This window comes from Leuciscus leuciscus, assembly GCF_965113295.1.
Source record: "Leuciscus leuciscus genome assembly, chromosome: 19".
Classification (NCBI taxonomy): Eukaryota; Metazoa; Chordata; class Actinopteri; order Cypriniformes; family Leuciscidae; genus Leuciscus; species Leuciscus leuciscus.
In genome coordinates, this window is record NC_138743.1 from 4327959 (window position 1) to 4351021 (window position 23063).

Here is a 23063-nt window from a genome sequence, read left to right on the forward strand (position 1 = left end):
TGAATCTCTCATTTGCATCTTAAGTTTATTGCCAATAATAATAACAGGTTTGCGAAAGTGAACTCGGTGAGCACGCGCAAAACACATCTTCAGCACGGCGACTCATTTAAATGCCTCTGATTGGCTGATGCGTTCAACAGACATGTCTGTGATTGGCTACAATGCTCAACGCTGCAAAAGCACGTCGTAAGTTCCTATAATGCAAAGGGAAAAATATAAATAAAACTGTAATATGCACTTTTCATGATTAGGTAATCGCGGCTGCTGTAATCTTATACACATTTGTTTTTCTGATTAATTGTTTTGGTCTATGAGAAAGACAAGGTAACAAAATATTCGGGGCTTTACTAAAAACATTCGGGGCTTAAGTCCCCTTAGCCCAGCCCTAGCGCCGACCCTAACGATCTGGGCCCGGTTTCCCGATAACGTTGTCTCTTAGCGCGCTACGAAGACTCGGAAGGTATAACTTAACTAAAGGTATACCATTACTAGGCGTGTTCCCCGAACTATACCTTAGGAAGCTGCTTAAGATATACCTTCGTGCGACGTTACCCGGTGCTGTCCGTGGCGATGCTGCTGAATCTGCTGATATCGATGACTCGAGAGTCAATTATTCTCTTGTCCAGGCGCTGTTTCACTGATATATGCTAGAAAGCTGTGTTCTTTATAAAAGAAGCACTTCAGAAATAGTTGAAATTACATTTATTAGGACTATTGGATATTATAAAAAATAATCCAAACTATAATAGCCTATAATAGCATAGCCTACATATTTTAAAATTGTAACATATATTGCTGCCACAATAACCATTTCAAAATTTGTACGTGCTTTCTTCTCTTTCACATTTTTTGTTCGCTGAGGTCGAGCTGCGATGAAATATTGTTCTTGTAAAAACTTTCCAGCATTTCAGTAATAAAAGTGTACATCTAACGTACGGTGCTCGGCAGTGATCAAAAAGGATTTAAACAGTGCATTTTGAATCTCTTCTTGTAAACTCAGAGATGTGGATTCAGACGGCAATTAAATTACCACACGACCTGTTTCTCAAAAAACAGTAGGTATTTGGCCAGACTTACCCCTGTAAATGTTTAAAATACCGTACGAGCCCATGATAAACAATATTAGCGTCCGAATAGGACTTAACTGACAGTATCCTATGCTTTCACTGGCCTTTAAAAGCGCTCTTTAATTAAATGAATAATATTGTATAATAATATAATAAAAAATTCTAACAACAATCAGTGCAATTTTATTCTTTGCATGACAACACTTGAATTAGCCTAACTGAACACTGTCTGTGTGTATTAAAACTTCAGAATTATATTCGTATAGCCCTGCAACAGTGATAAGGTGAAGCTCAGAGTGGTCCAGACCAAACTTCCGAACGTTTGACTTACAGAAAATATACTTAGCGTACGAACGTGTCGGGAATCGTGCCATAACGTTAAGAGAGAGGTTAAGGAATAGGTTAAGGAATAGGTTAAGAACTACTTAGCGATAAGAACGTTTTGGGGAACCGGGCCCAGTATTCTATAAGTTGTTTGACTTGAGGTGACTTGACTTGATCTTTAAAAGAATTCAGTAATGTTTATGCCAAAACACCACAGCAGACGAGCAGGACTGAATTGAATAAATGAGTGATGTGTCTCCTCTCATCCCTCTATATCCAGACAGAGATGTAGTTACAGGTGATGGTTTTCTCCGTTCTCGAGGACAGATAACAAGATGTCATGTTTCCTTAGCGCTCGTTAATCTATAAAAACACAGTTTTTGTTAGTCTTTCCATCCACAGATTTGATCTCACTTCTCTTTCTGAAGCCTTGTGTGAAGTGCAACCATAAGTGCCTCTTTCTGTTTGGATATTGACGTGGATTGCAGTTCGCACTTGAGGCAACATATAATTTCTGTCTGAACCTAGTGGTGCATGAAAGCGCATTTGCGTAGCTAGAAGTACACATCGCATTGGTTGCATTGCATATTGTGTGGAGCAAGTTTTGGGCCTTACACTAAACAGCGAACAAACACAAAAACTATGCTCAGTCGAGCCCCCAAAGTGAATAAAATCCTACCATCCCCAAATCAAATGGCTCACTTCAGGCGACGTGTGCAGTCAGTGAACTAAATTTACAAATGGATGGGTAATGTCAATAGACAATTAGGAGTTCACTGGCTCTCCCCACCGAAAGCTCATCAGAGAGCTGGTAATTAGAACAAACTGAGCTTAAGTGCTCACAAACGAAAGAGCCGATCGCTGCAAACAGCAGGTCAAGGGCTTTAGTCAGTGACACACAGCCCAAATGAAGCTTCACGCTCCGAGACACTCAGCATGAGCGAGAGAGAGAGAGATAAGGGCACGCCTGGAGCTGACGGACATCTCGTGTGTGTTTAGACACCTTTTCCCTGTAATGCAAATGATTGCATTTACAAATCACGGAGTTATATTTCTGAATGATCTCTAGCCTTTGCATTATCCTTGAGATGTCTCTGGTTTCTGCTTCATTGGATGCATTTTTTGTATTTAAGTTTATAAATAGGTTGTTGCTACCCTGGAAATCCAGAGTTCTCGGCGAGAGCACAAGTTGAATTTGCTCAGCGAGTTTACTCTGGCGTTGAGTAATGATGCTCATTAAATATGCGCTTGTATCCGAGCTGCACCAATCACATCGGGTTATCTGATATAGGCGGGGCCAGAGGCGAGCTAAAGATGACGACGGCGCTGTGACGTCGAAGTCATTAGTAAACATTGCAAGATGGCTATTGATGAACACCAGTTGTTTGAAACGGCTTTGTCCGCTACAATGAACGAGTTAGACTTGGCTTTTTCTCTAAAAGAGGAACAGAAGACGGCGCTCGAATCCTTCCTTTGCAAGAAGGACGTTTTTGCTGTTTTGCCGACCAGATACGGCGAGAGTCTAATCTACCAGTTAGCTCCGCTGGTAGCTAAGCGTATGTTGTGATTGGTCGTAGTGTTATCCAATTGCGTGCAGTGAGATCTTCAAATGCACGCTTGGTGCCGCCCCTCGAGCTGGCCGATTTTCATCAGTCGATGCCAGACCATTAATCTTTCAGATTTAGATCTGGATTTCCAGGCTAGGCTGTTGTAACATTATATATAATTATTTTCCATTTTGCTGTTACTGAAGTCTAGCCTTGTGAAACTTCAAGTTGACATCTTGAGGATTTCAGATTAAATGAATGCGGCTGCCGAGTCGTAGAAGTTGAATCGGTATTTCAGTTCATACGACAGAAAGTGGAATTTAACAACTCCATGAAATTTAACAGCTGAACATTGAAAGATCACAGGTTTACAGAACTACAAAACATTTAAGTTAGATCTATTTCCTTGAATTTTAATTCATTTGAACTCTATTTCCTTACATTTTAGTTTGTATATTTCAATCCTGTTTGCTGCTTCAATTCAACCACCTTTGATTATGTTGCAAGATTTGCATCTTTGTTAAATAAAATTATTAGAAGTAGTATTTAAAAAAGTCTTACAGACCCCAAACTTTTGAAGGGTTGTGTATAAATAAATAAATTATATATTCACTATTATTATAATATATATACAGACTCTTATATATACATATAGTAAAATACTACCGTCTCCAAGTCATAGAAGTTCAATTGGAATTTGAAATGGCATTGGAACTGAAATGAAAGCTTACTGAATTACAACTCAAAGAATTTCAACACGGCTGGAAGTTTTTGAAGATTAAGAGTCCTTCCAGCCTTTTGCCAAAGATCGGAGTTTTACAGCATTAAAAATAAAGTTATATTTTCTTGAATTCTAATTCATTTTAGTTCCATTTTCATACATTTAAGTTTGTATTGCAATTCTGCATCCTGTTTGCTAGCTAACAGCCTTCAGTGTTGCATGTGTGGCGTGATGGCCGGCACTTCAAGTGTACAGGGTGTGCTTAAGTGTGTGTGTGTGTGTGTGTGTGTGTGTGTGTGTGTGTGTGTGTGTGTGTGTGTGTGTGTGTGTGTGTGTGTGTGTGTGTGTGTGTGCGTTTGGCATTGCAACTTGTTTTTGCAGTAGAGGGTCTGTCAGACTGATGCTCATTGAGACGGGCAGAAATAGAGGGATAGAAAAACACAGGAACAAGAAGAATTGAGCTGTCAGTGTCATTTAGAGACTCTCTCTCTCTGTGTGTGTGTGTGTGTGTGTGTGTGTGTGTGTGTGTGTGTGTGTGTGTGTGTGTGTGTGTGTGTGTGTGTGTGTGTGTGTGTGTGTGTGTGTGTGTGTGTGTGTGTGTGTGTGTGTGTGTGTGTGTGTGTGTGTGCGCGTGTGTGAGGTGTGTGTGCATATACAAGTATCAGTCTGTCTCTTTCTCTGACACAGACGGATGATAGTGGAGGAGACCCGCTGTGAATGTCATCTCTAATGTTATTTGTCCTGTAGGACGGGTGCTCGGGTCACACACACACACACACACACACACACACACACACACACACACACACAGTCTGTCTCTCCAGAAACTTCAATAACACATTCAGCTCTCAAAACCAGATTATACACATATAGTCAGATTAATGGAGGCTGACATGTAGAAGTGACTGAAACATTGTTCAAGTGATTTCCAAGACACATTTTAGCTTTAGCTTATTTTCACAAACAAGCAAATAAATAATCAGTGAAATAAAGATGATTGTGGAGAGTGAAGCCTTTAAAGGGTTTCATTACAGAAATATTGAAATTTATTTCACTATATATTTTATGTAATAACATGTTATTTTAATTGATTACAGTGTAACATACCCCTGGTTTAACAGACAAGGCTTAAGTCTATAGTCTCAGACTAAAATGCATGTTTGAGCCGTTTTAACTGAAAGCAACTTACACTGAGATCTCTTAAATTATGTCATTGTCATTGTTTTGTCTCAAGATACACACCAGTAATGCTTTTATTTTTTAAAGGCACGTTTATAAAACGTACTTAAATGTCCTAATTTAACTAAAAACCTAATCCTGGCTTAATATAAGCCCTGGCTGTGAAACCGGGCCTTAATGTTAAAGTTAATGTGCATGACATATTTCTTATTTTTTCTTATCCAAGTTACCTTTTATTGCTGTGGCCTTTTATTGATTTTATTTAATTATTTAATTACAAAAACATTGAAATAATTTCATTATATAATTAATACATTAATAACACATCAAAACAATTTATATATTATATTTAGGCCATATTTAAACTATTCATTTATTCTGTAGGCTGAAGCTCGTGTCCATCTCTCCCTCATCAGTTATAAATGATGGACAGCTGCACTCGTCTGCTCCTCATCAATGTTTTCTACACAAATCAATGCAAACGCTAGAGGAAAAGATGTACTGATGTTGACCGAAGCATTCGCTCCATTGATTTCATCAGTTTTATTCAGGAAACAACATCAGCGTTGCTCATTTCACGATCTGTGAGGAGTGTTCTCTCTTTCACTGATCCAGTGTGTAATGTCAGGACAGAAGAAGACAGGTTTACCCAAATAAAAACTATTCTATGTCATCATAATATTAAAAAAGTGTAAATTGCTCTGATGTATAGAGTATACTTTGATGGTTATACTTTATTCTGACATTCTACTAACTATAAGTAACAATGAGAGTTAATGAGAGTTAGTTAACGTAGATGTCATGGTGTAAAACTGTTAGGTTAGGGTTACTACAATAAGTTGACATTTACTTGCAAAGTTAAATTACTTGCATCACATTAAAGAATTATCAGATATTAATCTGACAGTCTACTAATACTTTAATGACTGATAGTTGACATGTAGTTGCAAAGTTACTTAGTAGAACATCTAAGTGGACTATCGGGTTTTTTCTTCTTGATTTTGGGCATATCTAACTAGAAAGTTTGTGCTTCTTGTTTAGTTTGTATTCAGCAAGCATGCATTGAATTGATCAAAAGTGACAGTAAAGACATTTATAAAAGATTCCTATTTCAATTAAATGCTGTTCTTTTGAACTTTCTATTAATCAAAGAATCCTGAGAAATAAAATGCATCACTGTATCCACAAAAATATGAAGCAGCACAACAGTTTCCAACATTGATAATAATCATCATATTAGAATGATCTCTTTAGGATCATGTGACACTGAAGACTGGAGTAATGATGCTGAAAATTCAGCTTTGATCACAGGAATAAATTAAATTTTATATTCACATAGAAAACAGTGATTTTAAATTGTATTAATATTTAATAATTTTTACTGCATATTTGATCAAATAATTGCAGCCATGGTGAGCACAAAAAACTTTTGCAGACACTAAACTTTTGAACGGTAGCATGTTTTTTGTTTGTTTGTTTGTTTGTTTGTTGAGATTTTTTCAGCCCTTTAAACATAAAGTGCTGCTTTATAAGTTCTGTAAGCAGTTTGTGAACTTCCAAGACTGCATTACCAGTCCAGATGAACGGGAATGAAACGGACAGCTCTCTCCCGGTATCTAATTCAGCCGTACATCTGATCCAGGGCCTGCTTTTTCATCCCTCACTGCATTCTGCCAAGCAAACAAAACTGATCCGAGCGCTCAGTCATTCCTCAGAGCGCGGACACTAAATCACTCCGACTGATCCTGAGTCAGCGCTCGCGAGGTTATGGAAACAAACAGCTGATCTCGGACCACCGTGAACAGAACAAATGGAAGCCATCCTTTATTTTTCCTTGAGCCGATAGATTCACCCCTCCCATTCCTGACTGCAATTTATCCTCCAAAATTGGCGGAGCACCGAGGCGTTTATCTTGCCAGTGCATGTACATAACAAATAAATTGATCCCATAAAAGCACAGACGCTAGATATGAAGAAGCCGGCACGAGGCAAGACATTAAATTAGTGTGCAACACTAAAGCGCCACAAAGAGGGGAAGCGAATCAACTAAATGAGAGGAAATTGAATGGAGTTTCCAGCACAGAATCAGTGGGTCAGTGGGAATACTTCACCCCGAAACTGAAAAACTCGCTTTATTTACTCATTAAAAACAGAATGTGGGTTTGGATTGACTGAATTTCGTTTGTTTGATGAACTATTTGTTTAATAACCAGGATGCTTTAATTTACAAGTGCCATTCGCTGCCATTTAAAATATTTGAAGTGCCAATATGTTCTATTTATTTCTTTTATTGCTGCAAAATGTCTGCCAAAATATGGCGGCTTTGCTGATTCAAGGCGAAAGTCAAGGCTGGAACGGCCTGAGCAGCTGAGCGTGCCAGAGATGCTTTTAACACACTGTGACAAACACTCTCACACATTAACACACACACGTTGGGTTTTCATGTTTTATGGGGAATTTCCATAGATGTAATGATTTTTATACTGTACAATCTGTATTTTCTCTCCCCTTACACTAACTCGGCCCCTAAACCTGCCCATCACACACACACACTAACCCGACCCCTAAACCTGCCCATCACACACACACACTAACCCGACCCCTAAACCTGCCCATCACAACTTTCTGCATTTTACATTTTCAAAAAACATCACTAAGTCTGATTTATAAGCCAAAGGATTTCGGATATTGCCGTCTTTGTGGGACATTTAGTCCCCATAATGTAGGGTTTACCAGGACACACACACACACACACACACACTCTCTCTCTCTCTCCTTCTCTCTCTCACACACACACACCAGTGCAGATCACCATCACTCATGATCACTCGCTCATTCCATCCGTTTCTCCATTAACGCTGAGAGGGGGAAGATCGTGATGGAGGGGGAGGGAAGGAAGGAAGAGAGGTGAAAGATAGACACAAACACCTACCTGTCCAGACACACACACACACATACACACACACATGGCCCTTTGGATTATGTGGGTGGAGGAGGAATGGAGTATTGTGATTTTGCCTGGAGAAAAGAGTTGGAGTCTCTGTCGGTTTTCTCTTGTTCTGATTTGCACTTTCACAAGACTAAAGCCTAGTGTTGTAGTCAAGACCACCTAAACCGAGACCAAGTCCAGACTGTGTTGAGACCAAGACAAGACCAAGTCCAGTGTGTGTTGAGACCAAGACAAGACCACGTCCAGTGTGTGTTGAGACCAAGACAAGACCAAGTCCAGTGTGTGTTGAGACCAAGACAAGACCAAGTCCAGTGTGTGTTGAGACCAAGACAAGACCACGTCCAGTGTGTGTTGAGACCAAGACAAGACCAAGTCCAGTGTGTGTTGAGTGTCACGGGAACACACAGAGAAACAGGTGGATCCAAATGTAGCATATTTATTGTCAGGGCAATCCAAGTCATAGTCATCCATGCAGGGGTCAAAATCCATTTTAGCAGTCCAATAAACAAATAAACAAGAAACAAAAGAAGAACAGGCGAGGAAACAGACTTCAGAAGTGTAAGTGACATTTAAACAATGACTCCGTGACAAGGAATAAAACAGACAGGGTATTTATACACAGACACTAAGAATGTGATAGGGAACAGCTGAGTGCGATCACGAGTGATGAGAACAGACAAAGGATTATGGGAAATGCAGTTCCAGAGTGAATGGTGATAGTATGGGAAAGAGACCTCTAGTGGAAACCCGGGGAAACACAAACCTGACACTGTGACATAACCCCCCCCTCTACGGAGCGGCTACTAGACGCTCCACGACCCACAAAAAACAACTAACACAAGAGTCCAGGAGGGAGGTGGAACAGTGGAGGATCAGGGGGAGGGATGGGGGGCCAGGTCCATGGAAGGGAACGGAAACAGGGGGTGACGGTTTAGCCGGCAGCCAGGGCGAAGCAGACAGTCCATCGGGTGGCCAGGGCGAAGCAGACGACCCATCGGGCGGCCAGGGCGGAGCAGACAGTTCATCGGGCGGCCAGAGCGGAGCAGATAGTCCATCGGGCAGCCACGGCGGAGACCTCCCCTCAGGTGGCCAGGGCGGAGCAGATAGTCTATCGGGCGGCCAGGGCAGAGACAACCCTTCAGGCGGCCAGGGCGGAGCAGACAGTCCATCTGCCGGCCAGGGCGGAGACAAACCTTCGGGCGGCCATGGCGGAGACGACCCCTCGGGCGGCCATGGCGGAGACGACCCCTCGGGCGGCCATGGCGGAGACGACCCCTCGGGCGGCCATGGCGGAGACGACCCCTCGGGCGGCCATGGCGGAGACGACCCCTCGGGCGGCCATGGCGGAGACGACCCCTCGGGCGGCCATGGCGGAGACGACCCCTCGGGCGGCCACGGAACAGGGACAGACACCGGCTCAGGAACAGGGACAGACACCGGCTCAGGAACAGGGACAGGGACAGACACCGGCTCAGCGGCGGCCATCTTGTCAGAAGACACAGGCTCGGCGGCGGCCATCTTGTCTGGAAACACCGGCTCGTCGGTGGCCATTTTGTCCGGAGAAACCGGCTCGGCGGCGGCCATCTTGTCAGGAGACACTGGCTCAGCAGACGTGACCTGAACGGTCTCTGGATCGGCAGACGTGACCTGAACGGTCTCTGGATCGGCAGACGGGACCTGAACGGTCTGAACAGTCTCTGGATCGGCAGACGGACGGGACCTGAACGGTCTCTGGATCGGCAGACGGGACCTGAACGGTCTCTGGATCGGCAGAAGGGACCTGAACAGTCTCTGGATCGGCAGACCTGCTGTGTCTCCTCCAAGCATGCAGTACTGCTACTGCATAAAAGAGGAAGACAGCCCTCTTTGCCGTGGCAGGACTGATGGTGGGTAGCTCCGGGACGATCTCTGGGATGACAGCGGGCTGCACGGGGACAACCTCCGGGACGACAGCGGGCTGCACGGGGACGATCTCCGGGACGACAGCGGCCTGCACGGGGACGACCTCCGGGACGACAGCGGGCTGCATGGGGACAACCTCCGGTACCACAGCGGCCTGCACGGGGACGACCTCCGGGACGTTAGGGAGACGGGAAGTCTTCCTCCTCCTCCGCCGTTTCTTATGGCGAGGTGCAGGCTCCGGGCTGGACAGAACCAGCGGCGAAGGGAGCTCTGGGCTGAGCATCACCGGCCCATGGTCGAAGAAAGACCGAAGTGGAGAGTGGGTCCGGGGCTCACCTCTAGCACCTCCTCCCCTACGGCCTCCACGAGTCCCCGAAAATCTGGCCAGACGGGTTCCCCTAAAAGACTCTCTGTCATCGATGGAAGGGTGATTAGGGGATTTGAGTGCCATGGCCTCCTCAGTCTGGCGGGCCCATAAAGCAAAGCCCTGCAAAATGTTCATGCTACTGGATCCATTTGTTGACGGAGTCATTCCGTCACGGGAACACACAGAGAAACAGGTGGATCCAAATGTAGCATATTTATTGTCAGGGCAATCCAAGTCATAGTCATCCATGCAGGGGTCAAAATCCATTTTAGCAGTCCAATAAACAAATAAACAAGAAACAAAAGAAGAACAGGCGAGGAAACAGACTTTAGAAGTGTAAGTGACATTTAAACAATGACTCCGTGACAAGGAATAAAACAGACAGGGTATTTATACACAGACACTAAGAATGTGATAGGGAACAGCTGAGTGCGATCACGAGTGATGAGAACAGACAAAGGATTATGGGAAATGCAGTTCCAGAGTGAATGGTGATAGTATGGGAAAGAGACCTCTAGTGGAAACCCGGGGAAACACAAACCTGACACTGTGACATTGAGACCAAGACAAGACCAAGACAAAACCAAGTTCAGTGTGTGTTGAGACCAAGACAAGACCAAGTCCAGAGTGTGTTGAGACCAAGACAAGACCAAGTCCAGTGTGTTGAGACCAAGACAAGACCAAGTCCAGAGTGTGTTGAGAACAAGACAAGACCAAGTCCAGAGTGTGTTGAGACCAAGACAAGACCAAGTCAAGAGTGTGTTGAGACCAAGACAAGACCAAGTCAAGAGTGTGTTGAGACCAAGACAAGACCAAGTCAAGAGTGTGTTGAGACCAAGACAAGACCAAGTCCATAGTGTGTTGAGACCAAGACAAGACCAAGTCCATAGTGTGTTGAGACCAAGACAAGACAAAGTCCAGTGTGTGTTGAAACCAAGACAAGACCAAGTCCAGTGTGTGTTGAGACCAAGACAGGACCAAGTCCAGAGTGTGTTGAGACCAAGACAAGACCAAGTTCAGAGTGTGTTGAGAACAAGACAAGACCAAGTCCAGTGTGTGTTGAGACCAAGACAAGACCAAGTCCAGAGTGTGTTGAGACCAAGACAAGACCAAGTCCAGTGTGTGTTGAGACCAAGACAAGACCAAGACCAGAGTGTGTTGAGACCAAGACAAGACCAAGTCCAGAGTGTGTTAAGACCAAGACAAGACCAAGTCCAGTGTGTTGAGACCAAGACAAGACCAAGTCCAGAGTGTGTTGAGACCAAGAGAAGACGGCAACCCTCTTAAAGGGATAGTTCACCCCAAAATTTTTATGATCCCATAACTCAAGCCTTACTCAAGCCATCCTAGGTGTATATGAGTTTCTTCTCTCAGCCAAACACAATCGGAGTTATACTGAAACATATCCTGGCTCCTTTGTAATGGCATTGACTAGAGCCAGAGTTTTTAAAGCTCCAAAAAGCTCATCCTTACATCATAAAAGTAATCCATACGACTCCAGTGGGTTAATAAATGGGGGGTGAGTAAATTTTGAGTCAACTATTCCTTTAAATTCATCTAAATGATCCACATTTGCTGCCTGAGAAATGTCTTAAATTTAATCAATAGAAAAAAAAGACACTGTTACAATCAAATATAATCACTATCAACAAAATTCATCTTTGCACAGCGTTGGTGGTGCAGAAGCTGCATATGAACTGATACAATTACAATACATAAATAATGTTGAGATTAATGTTTTAAAAATAAAATGTATTTAGTTTATTGAATGTTTATATGAAACCATTATCACATTTGGAATCGTGCTCATATTTGTGAAAACAGCTTTTTTCCTCTTGTGATATTGCTTAATTATCATGTTAAAATAATAAAATCAAAGATCTCATTCAAGTACTTTTTTGCAATCATATCTTGAATTTTGTGGGCATTTGTATTACTTTTGATGACATTTTTGACACAATGCTTCATTGATTTCTGACCCGGCAACAACAGTAACAAAATAAAACAAATTAGATAAGTGTTTTACATTCAATTACATTAATGATGTTAACAAATAAATCAGACAATGCATTGGCAATTTAGTGATATCCCAGCCAACTCAAGTCAAGTCACCTTTATTTATGCAGCGCTTTATACAACACCGATTGTTTTAAAGCAGCTTTACAGAGATAACAGGAAAATAATGCATTTCAGCTGTTATTATAATCCTCTTAAAGGGACAGTTCACTCAAAAAAATAAATAAGTTCTGTCATCATTTACTCACATTCAAGTTGTTCCAAATCTGAATGGATTTCTTTCTTCTGTTCTGCTGAACACAAAAGAAGATATTTTGAAGAATATCAGTAACCAAACAGTTGATGGATCCCATTGACTTCCACGGAATTATTTTCCTATACTATGGAAATCAATGGGGCCCATAAACTGTTTGGTTACTGATATTCTTCAAAATATCTGAAATCACTTTCAAAGCTATTTCTTTTCCAGCTGATTAACAATAAAAACATTAACAGCCAATCAGAATCCTTTCTGCTTTAAGGAGCTCGAGCATTTAAAGCGACAGACAACAAAACTGCAGCGTAATGGTCCGCTGGTTTGAATGCTAATATAGTTATTATTATAAGGTATCGTTCCTGGTATGAACAGGCCTTACCATGCTGTTGACCTGTAATGAAATGACACGTCAGAAATAATTCACCACACAAACAGTGTTAAAGGTCCCATATTGTACACCTTTCTGAAGTTTTATTTTAGGTTTTGATGTCCATAAGAATATATATTTGCGGTATAAGTACCAAAAACCATCTCAATATATTTTTTACAGCTCCTTTCTCAGGAGCTCTGCCAAGAACAGGTCGATTTTGACCTGTCTACTTAATATTCATGAGCCTCTCTTCTGATTGGCCTGTTGTTTTCTGAGTGACCCACCATTGGTGGGGGTGGTGACTGAAGGCGGTGACTGAGTAGTTCTGACATCACATTTATACGGAAGTCACAACGGCTCGTGAAAAGGCACATCTACTTTGTGTGCATTTTTCTGTGGATCGACTGTTTTGAAACTTATATGGTAGTTTCACAGCCCCTAGACCTCTGCTATCATGAAAAAAGCCAGGAAATTTCAGTTTTGACAATATGGGACCTTTAATTAGCCTGGTTAAAACCAGAACCTTCTCAGTTGAAACTGAGTATAGGGTCTGGCGAAGCTATGTAGACAAATCATTTCCAAAGGGGCGTCACCAACCGACGTAGCTCAAATTCCTCTGGGCGCAATTGGATAGTCATAAAACCAATCAGATCGATGGGTATGCTTCGAGTGTTGTTCTTTGCTCCGGTTTTAACGAAAACGCTAAGTTTAAATCGCTCAAAACAGACGCGATAACTGATTCGTTTATATACTGTCTATGATTCGAACGAGTGATGTTCCACGGCGGCATCCATCTTTGTAATGAAATCTCCTTCAGCGTCGCTGCGCTGTCGTCATCATGTAAATCCCTCCCCAAACGTTTCTGATTGGTGCCGCGATTTCGGCGGCACAGAAATTAGTTTGAATGGGCTCTTCTCCAGACTATCCTGGAGAGAGAATAAAATACGCCGGAAGTAGTCTGGGTTTTCCCAGGCTAACCTTTAATAGAATAGACTATTAGGTTGTCAGATTGAAAAAATTTCAGATTGAATTTGTGGAATACTTTTGGAATGAAAACAATCAATAATACTGAATGCTTTGTGGAAATGAAGGGCAGGTGAAAGTGATTAGTGAGTAAAAAAAGAAAAGAAAAATTGCATGGAAATTTACGGAGCCCCTAAAGCAGGGTTTCTCAAACTCGGTCCTGAAGGGCCACTGTCCTGCACAGTTTAGCTCCAACCCTGATCAAACACACCTGAGCAAGCTAATCAATGTCTTCAGGGTCACTAGAAACTCACAGCTAAGTGTGTTTGATCAGGGTTGGAGCTAAACTGTGCAGGACAGTGGCCCTTCAGGACCGAGTTTGAGAAACCCTGCCCTAAAGGGACATGGTGATGGAATAAAATATATGAGATGGGAGGGAAAAATATGTCAATGGTTTTGCATTGCAAATGTTTTGAGTTCTTATAGCGAGGGAACGCAAGGTTTCTCGGGGAGACTCAAATCATTTGCGAGAGAATGCAAAAGCAATGACATTTTTTTTCCCTCCCATCTCATGTTTTTTCCCGTCATGTCCCTTTAGGGGCTCCATAGAAAGAAATGACTCTAAAAGTGGGTCAGTCTTGCCTTTTAGAAACCGCAATTTAAACAATCACATCATCATACTAATGCGTCACCTCACAAATATATGGAAATTTCACAAAAATGATTTCACGTCATGTTTAATCATTTGTCCACATGTTCATGATCATCAATCAGTCAATAAATGCAAAAAAAAAAATGCAAAAAAAAAAAAAAAAAAATATATATATATATATACAATAAAAATGCATTTAATAAACAAGCAAACAGACAAATGAAACGAACGAACGAACGAGTGGTTGTGGTGCGATTTTACATTGAGAGGTTTTTCTCACCAGACACATCTCAATATACAGTGCTTAACAAATATATTAGACCACCTGACCTGATATTTTAGGAATATATCAAAAACTAGGCAAATAACAAACTGAAACAGCTAAATAATCTTTACTCACACATAATAACCAAAAAACGTAATATTTTGTACGGCGTCCTTTAGCCTTGATAACAGCTTGCGTTCTTGCTGCCATTGTGTTCATGTACTTTTCTGTGGTTATTGACTTCCAAATAGTTTCTAGTTGTTCCCAAAGACTTGCTTTTGATGAAACTTGTATGCGATCTATCTTCAAATCCACTAAATCCCAAATTTGTTCAATAGGATTCAAGTCTGTGTCTAAAGAGCTTACACACATCCTGGTGGATTAACCACTACAGAAACATAAAATATATATTTGTAATCACCAATACTGTTAGTTTAGGGCAGCTGTGGCTCAAACCTTACATTGGGTGCTGGTCTAATAGCACTGTATATATTGTTTTTCATATTTATAAGGTTGAGGGTGGACTTTAATGAAATGGATCACCTAGAAATCATCATAGCAACAGGAAAATACTGCTCACATTTAACCTGCCAATTCAGTGTCGTTCCATTAGCGGCACAGAAATCACATGCTTCACTACAGAATATTGAATAACAAGAGCTATAGGCCTATACACTAGTTAAACCAGTCCTCCAACCAGTCATAACCAGTATAAAGCGGCTTATCTCGCTGCGCAGGGTGACACACAGAGGAGGTTCAGGGCTTTCGGCGACATTCATCTGATCCAAATATTCAGGTGCATCTTTGAAATGGTAAAGAGGCTGTTTATAGATCAACATGTGTGAAAGACGCTGGCAAGAGAAAAGAGGGAACGCACAGGAACAGAGTGGGAAGAGAAAGAGAGAAACAGGACACGGATGAGGGGAGAAGCACAAACGATATCTCTTTAATATCTTTCTCCTAGAAAGCGTTGAGAATTGTGGCTGAATTCTCCAGCTTTTCAGATGTTTCTCCTGTTCAGGTGAAAAAGACCCCAGTAATCTCACTATATAAGGCTCAATAAATAAGAAGCGGTTCTTATTCAGACCGCAAAACAGTACAAAGACAAACACAAATGTTTCTAAGGCAATGCTTTTGCTGGTTACGAGAACAACAAACATTCGGCACAATCAGTCTAGTCCCATTCACAACTGAGTGACTCTTAAAAGCCAGTTCTGTCAGTGAATCGGTCAAAAAGATTGTTTAGAATCTGTGTTAGATCTAAATCGAAAACTATTAAAACATTTTATTTTTTAATTTGAAATAACTGAAATTGAATAAAACTAAAATTTAACTAAAAACAAATTAAAACTATTTAGAATTTTTTTTTTTTTTTTTTTACATAAAAATTATTTAAAAAAATTACTCAATTAAACAAAAATTAATTCTGAAAGTATACATATATATATAAAGCTAATTCAAATGATTAATAAAAAATATAGTCATACTAAAATAACAATGTTAAGAATACGTTTTTTTTTTTATGTTAAATTAATAAATAAAATAAATTAATGTCTTAATGTGTTTGTAGAACAAAAGTTCATAGACCAAATAATCTAAATTAAAAAAAAGGAAAGAGGGTTTGGAAAAGAAAAAGTCCATATTTCACTTTGCTGCCACCTATTGACGGACCATTTAATGAAAAGGAGATTCAAGTTTATCTTTTTTTCTTTTTTCACATGAATGTAAACGTGTATGTGAGTAAAATGAATATATTTTGATAGAAAACATTTCAGAGTAATATATGTTTTTTGGTGTTGTTTTGTTAGAAAAAGCATATGCAGATTTCATAAATAGAGATTGTTTTGAGCAGTCATGAGTTATAAGTTTCAAATTAAGTTAATTAAATCCATTGGACGCAATGGAATTCATACTGGTAATTCTCATATGATGAGATTTTCTTGATGTGATGTTCTTATTAATTTGATGTTGTTCTTATTAATTTCATATAATGATATGTTCAAATGAAATGTCTCATAAATATTGATACAAATATATATGTTCTTGCATCACACTGGTTTTTGCTGAAGTTCATAATGAAAAATCAAATAATTTCTCAATTTTTAATAATTAAAAAAGGGGGCTAATGAAGTAATAGCATGGTAAAAACATGGTAACATTCAAAACTTTAAAACCTGTATGCATTCACTCATTAATAAGTTACTGATTAGATACAATATGGTTATAGTTGAAAAATATTATGACTGTTATTTAGAATCAAGTAACTAAACTTCTTTAGGAGAAACAAATTCATTAAATTCCTTATTATTCATATCTCTAATTATGTGCATATGCATAACTTTATTTATCCTTCACTGTAGTTTATATATATATATATATATATATATATATATATATATGATCAATGTGTTTTTATGCATTATGTTTTAAATTGCTTTAACTCATTAAAACAAGCAATTTTCAACTTTTTGTATAACTTACACAAGATTCAACTCATTCAAGTCAGTTTAATGTAATTTAAGCTGAAATATCATCCAAGTGTTTTTTTGTGTGTTAGAAACACTGAAGTTGAACCCTCAATAAAAAGCACTATTAAATCTCCTGAGCCACAAAAGAGCAATATCTGAGCAAGAGGAAAGAGGAATGAGTGTAGACTGGGAGAGAGAGGAGAGATGAGTGTGTAAGACACAGGAGAGATGGATGAAGAGATACAGTGAACTGGACAGTAAGTAGAGATGATAACACCACAAGCTGTCTGTCTTCGCACAGATCGGGACAATCGGACCGCCTCTCTGACCAGAGGTGATAAGAGATGTGACAGCTGAACACACACTCCAGACTGCACATTTTTCTGCTGTCATAACACTAAACTAAACATTCGCGCTACCTTCAGTCTCTTTGGAGATGTTTCTTTGTGTTGGTCCTGAAACTGAAGACACATGAGGGACGGCAGCACAGCATGAACTCACGCCACATCAGCGAACTACAGTCTCGCACGCAGTGAGCTTCGGCTTTGAGATGCACATTCTGACACATGCACTCCATCATCTACTTCATGCACACACAAAATATGCACTTACTGCACAAACAGTAAGAGTATATGATAGTATGCTATTATTAAACAAAGAAATCGGAGACTTAATTATACATGTGTACATAAACATAATTATGAAGTTGAAACCCAGAAAGAAAATCCAAATGACATTGTTAGTTTGTCTAAATAGCATTCCTGGAAAGACCGGCCAAATATATGCATGGAGTCAATATCAGCGCTGGGTCTCCTCTCAATATTTCATGTTCATAACCACCTCAATCTCCCCTATCTGAACCGACCTATTCAAATATTTATTTTTCATGTGCATTTGCTATTCAAATCAATTACAGACAACAGAAAAAAAAAAATGCTCTTCATTCATCAGCTAAATTTATAAATATAATTAAAAATGAATTATCATTTAAAAAGCATTTTTCAACACGTTAAACATAAAATCACTGTGATGCACGTAAGTGGCTTATTGCTTTAGATCACTACAGGATTGGCAAAAATAAGGGTAGATGATAATTGATTTATTATATTTTATAAAACGTATTAATATTTTAATATTCTATTTTGAGAATACACCTTGTTTAATCCAATTTGTACTATTTTATTTAAAATATTTTGCGCTACTTTTTTAGCTATTCAAATGTTCCGCTATATAACACTAAATTGAATTGAAATAGAGAGAGAGAGAGAGAGAGAGAGAGAGAGAGAGATGTGGGGAGGGACAGAAAAAAAGTGTGTATGTGTGAGCACGCAAGTGTGTGTGTGAGAGAGTGAGTGAGTGAGTGAGTGTGAGAGAGAGAGAGAGAGAGAGAGAGAGAGATGTGGGGAGGGACAGAAAAAAAGTGTGTGTATGTGTGAGCACGCAAGTGTGTGTGTGAGAGAGTGAGTGAGTGAGAGAGAGAAAGAGAGAGAGAGAGAGAGAGAGAGAGAGAGAGAGAGAGAGAGAGAGAGAGAGAGAGAGAGAGAGCGCACGCACAAGCATTCGGGAATGAGGTGAATTGCATCGTGATTTCATCCGAGCGCAGCTGTGAGACACGCTGGGATCCAAGCAGGCTTTTTCTATTTGCAAACGTTTGTTTTCTGAGTCTTTTCCTCGTGCAAAGCTTCAGTGTTCTCTGTGTCACTACATGAGTTGGATTTTAATACAGTGAAGCCTCATGGAATCAGACGCCGGACAGGTTTGTTCTCCTGCTGGATTAAAGCATCCTTCAGTCCGTTCAGCTCCACGGACAGCGACCGAGCTCTGAGGTGAGGCGACCAATGACAGCACTCATCTGTGTCCTCGACCTGTTCATCAAATCATTTCACAGGACACAAAACAGCACTTTTAACTGATATCACAGAACTAAACTAAAAGTAAGACTATACGACAGTGGCTCTCAACTGGTTTTGTTTCATTGCACATCACACTGAAAGAACTACACATTTTCTTAAACATGCGAAAATGTTGATTTTGTACATGCACAAGTAGCCAAAATACACACTGAACCAAAAAAAAGCATCAATACACACAAGTGACAGATGAATTTGCACCAAAATATCATACACTAAAAAACGCTGGGTTGTTTCAGCCTATGTTTGAGTCAAATATGAACAAACCCAAGCATTGGTACATTTTTTAAAACCATATTTGACCAAAACATGGGTTGAAACAACCCAGCATTTTTCAGAGTGTAGAGTTCAATTGGCCAATGACAAAAGATAATGCATTTATTTCCTTCGTAACTGTTCTGATTGTGCACGATTAGATGCATTTTATTGCTTGCACTTGCAACTACTTTCCCCTGCTGTCCGAGACCCATCAGAACCAGATGACAGACGGCTGGTTTTACTCGTGTTTTGTGGTGTGTGTTCATTTCTGTCTGTAGACGCTGCAGTAGTTTGTTGCTTCCGGCTTCTTAAGTATATTACACACACATACGCAGCGGCCTCGAAAGGCTCTCCGGGTGCTTTATGATATTACGCAGCTCAACTTTTGATTTATGAATCCTCAGTGCTGTGGAAACCACTGAGCCGGTGGTTCTCTTGGGAATGACCCTGTTCCCCAACCCGTCTTGTGAGTGCTACAAAGTTGCCTCTGAATACAATCTGTGACGGGTCTTGTTTCTCCAAAGGAGTACGAGATACAGAGACCTTCACTAGTTTATTTCAGCCGGCGTTTATAATGAGCATGTTGACTGGAGAGGAGTTTTCGGTGTCTAAAACACACACTATACGACCAAAAGTATGTGAACTCTCTTCTTTTATTAAAAGGTTTGGCTATTTCAGCAATTCCAGTGAGATCAGATCTTGATGCTTAACCATGCTGTGATGTTATTTGCTTCCAATTTCATTGGAATAGTTTTGGGAGGATTGTTTTCTCTTTGCTTTCCTGACTCTGGTGGGGATGAACTTGACTGACCTGCACAAACCCAGACCTGAAGACACATTGAACTCCTTCGGGATGAACGGGAACAGCGAGCCTGTAATCCCTCAACAACAGTCTGATCTCACTGGTGCTCTTGTGTCTTGTTGAACATTTACTTTCAAACACATTAATCCTTCTCTTCTGGGAATGTTGAAACGTATTGTAGGAATTTGCTTCCATTTAGACACAATAGCATCAATAGCTGAGATTCAATCCATATATTTTCATGAAAATTTGAAAATTAGGTGTTTTCATCATAGCTTATGTGCGTCTTATTGAATAAAAATGTATAGTAAGATTAAAGAAAGCTGAGATGTTCAGTGTAAACGTTCAGTGATTATGCATATGCATAAGAACTCAATAATGAAATTTTTACAATAACCCTAAAGGATAGGCTGATTTGTTTTCCTCTAAATATTTCTAAAGCAATTTGAAGTAATTTATTATATTTAGTAAAGGAGTCACAATGACTTCCCCAGTGGACGCAGCTTTCATTTCCATTTTTATTTTGTCCATCAGTTTCTCAGAAGTGAGGATTTTGTTCCCTCAATACACATAGGATGGAAATGCTGCTTTATTCGAAAATATTGCTCGTGATATTTAGACTAGAGGTCGACCGATATGGTTTTTTTCAGGCCGATGCCGATGCCGATGTTTTGAAATCCGGGTCGGCCGATGGCCGATTAAAGCTGCCGATTTATTTTGGCCGATATTTGGCCGATTATGTGCTTGTTTTTAACCTCTATTTGAAAGATAAAATATAACACAAATAATTACTTAAGATCGACAAGATTTCTCAACAAAAACATTTATTGAACACTTGACCAATCTGCACTTGTTGTGACCTTGAGATATGTTTGGTAATTGTACCTGAATGAATTGAAAATGTATTTGCTACATTTCAGATTAATATATTTGTTTTCCTTAAAATTTTAATTAACAGTAACTTAAACACTTTGCAGTTTGAATGATGTCTTTTATAAACAAAATGACGGAGTATGTTTTTATGTTTCCACTGTTCGATCGCATCCGCGCCTCTCTCTCTCTCACACACACACACAAACAAATATAAGTAAACACTTTGCGACTTTAAACACACGCGACTTTTCGATCGCGCCCGCACCCGCGCCCCTCTCTCCCTCTCTCTCTCCCACACACACCATACTCCAGCAATGCAATCTTTACATCGCAGCCTATTTTTTACAGTCTATGATCGCAGCCTGCTTCAGAGCTAAAGCGGGGCTACAGATTAGGTGTCCCCAAAGAACCCGCGTATCTAACAGTAGTTCCGCATTACATGAATTAATTTGCACGCGAGTTTTATTTATTTTTATACAATGTATTCTCCGTGTAAATGTATACACCGAACCGTGACGCCCGTACCGTTTCGGTCCAATACGAATACATGTACCGTTCGTTCCACCCCTAGTCTACAGTGAAATACAGTCACACATTACACTGTTTGGCCAGCATTTTAACCGTGTTTAATCCAGCTACTAGTATGCTAAAGTTAACAGCTGACTAGCGTCATGTTTCTAACGTCCGTTTTCAGAGCATCCAAGAGAAGCACAGGCATAACAGTAGCATTGAAATGAAGCACAGAAATCCGCATTGATATTCGGTCCGGTAAATAACGGTCGTTAAGGCACCAGTGCCGTATTAGCACCGGGTCTGTCTGTAGCTAGTGCTACCCAACCCTAGCGACGACGCTAGCAAAGCCAGCCCTTCACTAACCAATGGCCACTTTTTTATTATTTCTCTGCATTGAGTGACAACCCTCTCAAATATAAGACACACAAAACAGAACAAATAAAAGTATCAGGTTCTCTGTCTGTAACTGCAAAATTCTTGCTTACTTATTGTGACATGATAGCAACCCTTCTGCTGTGCTAATGCAACCTCAACTACGCTATCAATATCCAAAGTAGCCTAACGTCATGTCGCCTATTCATATTTTTTCTCGAAGTTGGTAGTAAGTAACATATCAAAAGGTTTTAATTAAATATAAATGAGTTTTCTCCAAGGAACTTAGCTCCTTCTTTAGGCACTGGATGAGGTCTGCTCACTCTGCTGGAGAATGACTCTAGGGCAGCGTGCGTCGAACACGTGTTCCACAACAACAACAACACAAGGCTGCCCACAGATGCGCCCGCCTAATAATCGGCTTGATATACTGAATATTGGCCGATGCCGATTATGTTAAAAAATGCAAAAAATCGGCCGATTAATCGTCCGACCGATTAATCGGTCGACCTCTAATTTAGACGGCTCCAATTCATCCCAAAGGTTTACTCCGACACCGGAGTCAGTAAATCATTTTCATATAGACCTCACTTTGGGTCACTGTCGCGCCGGAACAGAAAAAGACCCTCGAAAAATGGTTGAATGCACACAATTCTCTAGCATGTCATTGAATGGTGTAGTATTACGGGTTAGTTCACACAAAAATGAAATCTCTGTCACTGCTTACTCTCCCTCATGTCGTTCCAAACCCGTACGACTTAATTCATCTTCAGGAACACAAATGAAGATCTTTATAATGAAATCTGAGAGTTTTCTGTCCCTCCATTGACAGCCTACGCAACTACCACTCTGACGCTTCAAAAAGTTCATAAAGAAATTGTAAAACTAATCCATATGAATTGAGTGATATAGTCCAAATTTTCTGAAGAGACTCGATCGCTTTATATGATGAACAGATTGAATTTAGGCTTTAATTCACATATAAACATTAATCAGTTGTCTTAACCCTTTATGATTTGTCCTCACAGAAATTAGAAGAATAATCAAACCTATAATTCAGAAGGGGCCGTCCATATATTTTTGGAGCAGGAATTAAATCGTGGCTCACAAGCATATGGTGTCCATCACACATCCCATTATGAGATACTGACTTGAATCCAAGTAAGTTTAGTTGGTCTATCATCTCAGCCTGCCTCCAATGACTTGCCCTACTGCCGTAATAATTATTTTATTTTATTTTACTAAAATCAGCTTTTCTAATTTTCCACTGGCACTGAAATGTAAAAAA

At 40.2% G+C, this 23063-nt stretch overlaps 1 protein-coding gene across 1 annotated transcript in view; it reads left to right on the forward strand.

Moving 5' to 3' along the window:
* The first annotated feature begins 18656 nt into the window (after positions 1-18656).
* tmem121ab (transmembrane protein 121Ab) overlaps positions 18657-23063 on the forward strand; it is a 63294-nt gene continuing 58887 nt past the window's right edge. Inside the window, exon 1 of the mRNA XM_082147306.1 lies at positions 18657-18873. The gene's annotated coding sequence lies outside the window, so the exon portion shown is untranslated. The remainder of the gene's footprint in view (positions 18874-23063) is intronic.